Source organism: Montipora capricornis, chromosome 2, assembly GCF_036669925.1.
Source record: "Montipora capricornis isolate CH-2021 chromosome 2, ASM3666992v2, whole genome shotgun sequence".
Lineage (NCBI taxonomy): Eukaryota > Metazoa > Cnidaria > Anthozoa > Scleractinia > Acroporidae > Montipora > Montipora capricornis.
In genome coordinates, this window is record NC_090884.1 from 67,446,719 (window position 1) to 67,450,603 (window position 3,885).

The window sequence follows — 3,885 nt, forward strand, 5'->3', positions numbered from 1 at the left end:
TTCTGGATAGTTTTGCTAGTATATCTTGCTTGTCGGCTTTATGACAAGAGGTGCTTCAAAAGAGGGTCGTTTCCTTTCGCCAGTAATTGTAGCAGGGCAACGAAGTTTCCTCTGTTAATTTCATAACTAGAAAAATCAACACGATCATCACGATGACCTCTAAAGGCCAGACCCTGCTTTGCCAGAAACTCTACCGCCAAAACAATCTGTCGTAGGATTTCTTTGTTCTCAATGGCATGATTGGCTACGGGCGTCGCCAGCTGGGAATCTACTCTATACCTGTCAGGATTCTCAAACGTTTGTTTGAAGAGGTCTGCCTGTTTAGTTGCGTATTTATGCATCACAGATTTCTCATGACAGTTGAGGATACCATCCTTTCCAAGTGCCTCAGTGTAAGATTTCCGGTACCGTACTGTGACCAATAAACCTGGTGTTGTTCCCTTGGTAACTTTGTAAGGGAATAAGATACAGTGACAACAAATACCACCTTCAAGTATGTAACTGTAACAAAGCCAGGGAAACTGTTTTAGCCATTTGGATTGAAAAGAAACTTTCCACGTCTTCTTTCCTTTGGTAACTTGATGAGAATGAAGTATATCGGACTCGGAAGGTTTGCAGTGAAATGTAAGGTATTGCATTCTTTTTTCATCTGTAATTTCGTGCGATAATCGTCCCAAAATATCCCACGAGCCTTCAGCAGCTTTCACAATAGTACCCAAATCGATCTTTGATCCTGTGGTTGAACCAGAAGTGCCAGTCACAGGACCTTTTGTAACTACATCTAAAATTTACAAAAAAAAGTTGTCTGTACATTCATAACCCTTAATAGGTTAGTCCTTTAAGTATTTCAAATAACCTCAATAAAATTGAACAAGCATACTTTTTATTTCACAAAATTTCAACTGACAGAATTTGAAATTGTCATACACACAAAGAAACAAATGCCATAGCCCGCTGATATTGTGCCATACAGGTCACATGAAAAATGTCTTGGTTAGACCTTCAGTATATGTTATTACACACTATTTTCTATAACACAACATAGTTATGCTTTCATATATAGCATATTTTTACTCTTAGCGACAAACAAAACTAACGTCATTTTCTTCCCCTAGAGCATGAATATGTTCTTCATCTTCAGAACTGCAAGATATTTCTAAAAACTGAAAGTGATTCAATTTTTACAAAATCAGTCTTATGTCTTTTCTTGTAAGGCTTACACCAACCAGGCACAGAACATTCAGTGAGCATGAAAAGGCTGTAATGGTTGCCACTTGATTGGCAGTGAATCCTACTCTGTTCAGTGATAATATTCTAAGATTTTTTATTTGCATTAAAAGTGCAGTACAACGACAGGTATTTATTTTGTGACAGTCATTAAGGATCAAGGTTTCAAGAGGAAAGGACTCAGTCAATAGGAAATTAAGGGATGATATCGGTTGCCCACTTAAATCCAAATATCTCAGATGTTTAGAAAATCCTAGTCTATTTTCTAGTAATGTTTCAGCCTCCTTTCTGATGTTCTCATTTCGATATATCTTATGGAAAAATATTTGAACCCACTGGAGTGTGACATGATGTTAATAAAGTTTTCTTCACTTAAATATCTTATGTGCCACTCATCAAGAAGGAAGCAACTCACCAGAGGATGTTATTATCGTTTACAATGTGCCTCCACCTTCTTGAGACCAGGCACAATGTTTTAAGAATTTCTTTAAAGCAGAAGTTTTTAAACACCTCGACCAATAGTTCATCAGGCAAAGCTGTGTGCAAAACGAAATTAATACCAGTCAGTCTTACTTGGAATTCCCCGGACTTATTGTATCATTTGAATTTACTCTTTCCTAATACTGGTCCGTTGGGTCAGCAAAATAAGTTCACCATTCAGATAAATAAAAATAAGAATATTCTACCTTCGATCTCGGACACTCCATCTTGATCGTCTGAGATGCTGAGTTTTGGTGGCTTGTTAGGAGGAGCAGAACAGCTGCTTTCTGTGTTTATGACAGTTCACTTAGTGAAGTATTAATTAATAACATGATCAATTTTAATGTATATTTCTCGGTTTAATGGAAATTTTATTTCTGCTTAACTTCCTGAATACCTTCATTACTCGCGGATTGTTCAAGCCTTGATTGCGCTGGACCTGAAAAATGTTTATATTCAAAAGAAATGATTTTCTGTTCAAGATGGCGGTGCGATGCAAAACGTACTTTGTTTACGAATTGCACAGTATGTCGAGGTTATTGACTGTTGAAAATAGTTATTGGTGTAAAAGAATTAAATTAAATGACTTTTTTTAAAAGGAACCACGAACTTACCTGATTTTTTTGTATAAAAATCTGTTATTTTCTTCATTTCCCAACGTTGAACACATTCTAGCAATACTCAAACATTCGCTTGGTCCCAATCCCACTCGTTTACTTTGAATGAATGTCACCTGTTCATCTCGCCTATTATATCCTTGCATACGGAATCCGCGCCCGCAGTGCGCGCGGCAGTCAAAACTGTGCTATCCTGTCAATCATTTGCCCTTTCACCGGAAACAGTCCATTTCAGTTGTGTGTAATTGACATTTGTCGATCTACCCCGTCGAAGTTAACACAAATAAATAGATTATCAATACGGTTTTGCCGTCTTCTTACACTTGATTCGAAAATACCAGCCTGAATTCGTCTTAGAATAGTTAGAAAAAGCACAAATAACAGCGAAAGCACAACAGCTTACGTTCGAATTCTGCTCGCCGACAACCTAAGTTTGTTGACAAAAAAATTGCCACTAAATGTTTTAAATGGTTTTCTGGCCCTTTATTAATAGCGCTCACGTGAATTTTAAATGAAGTATCGGGAGAGAAAAATTGCCAAGCTGATATTTGACATTTTCAAGTAACAAAAATTTGTATAAGCACTACAAAACTTTTACTGACCACCGTTGCCCGAAGGAACACCCTTCATAAGCTGCAAGGAAGCCGCTGATGAATTTTGCACAAAAACTTCGGCCCCTAACACCGGAAAGCCAGAAAGTTTTTCAGCGAAGGCCCACTAAGGAAGAGCTTTTAGAGATTGTCCTCCCACAGGTCGCCAGAAAGGTGCAAACAAGCAGTCAAAATTGTGTTTCTTGTATTGTGCGAAAATTTATTCAAAACTTTTCCCTCACTCCCAAGTAAGAACTTGCTGTGTCTTGCAATTCTACAGTGAATTACTATTAGGCCAATACGAGAATCAACATCAAAGAGGCACTCCCAGAGGTATTGGGGAAGAAGAGAACATGGCTAATTTGAACTGGAGAACAGAGTAACAATATCAAAATATTTTAGGGAACAAGGGAAGAAAACCAATTTAAATTTTAGGGGTCAAAAAGCTGGGAACAAGTTTGAAAGTAATTTGGGAAGCAAGGAAACACAAGCAAATATTTAAAGGGAAGAAGGACCCCTCCCACCAGGAGGACCTCATCAAATGTTCTGCCTCTTTCATCCAGCAGCTCAAACAAGCAATTCCAACAATTTTTGAATGACCGACATGAAAAGAAGACTCTCTTAGAGAAATAAATTATTTATGATAATTATCACTTTTGCATGCGAAACACTGCTCAGATGCTTATGAGCACCCTCATGCCTATGTTTGTAAAAAAGCATATGAAGTATTCCTTGCAGCTGGTTTAGGCATTGTTTCATCTTTCAACATTGGGCAAAACCAAATCAACTCCATTCTCAGAGTGCACTGGAGAAAGAAGCTAGAAGAAAAAACTGGACTTAATCCAATTCTCCCAAGGTAATCTTTACAGAACAAGATAATTGAAGGAACACTTTTAAATGCGAACCTTAAGCCTTTTAAACCAAGCGCAAACAATATTAATAGTCTTTAAATTCACAAAAGGTCAAACAGC

The 3,885-nt window shown here is 37.5% G+C and overlaps 1 pseudogene; it reads right to left on the reverse strand.

Moving 5' to 3' along the window:
* The window catches only part of LOC138038202 (52 kDa repressor of the inhibitor of the protein kinase-like), a 3,884-nt pseudogene extending 1,613 nt beyond the window's left edge, over positions 1–2,271 (reverse strand).
* Positions 2,272–3,885: the final 1,614 nt, after the last annotated feature.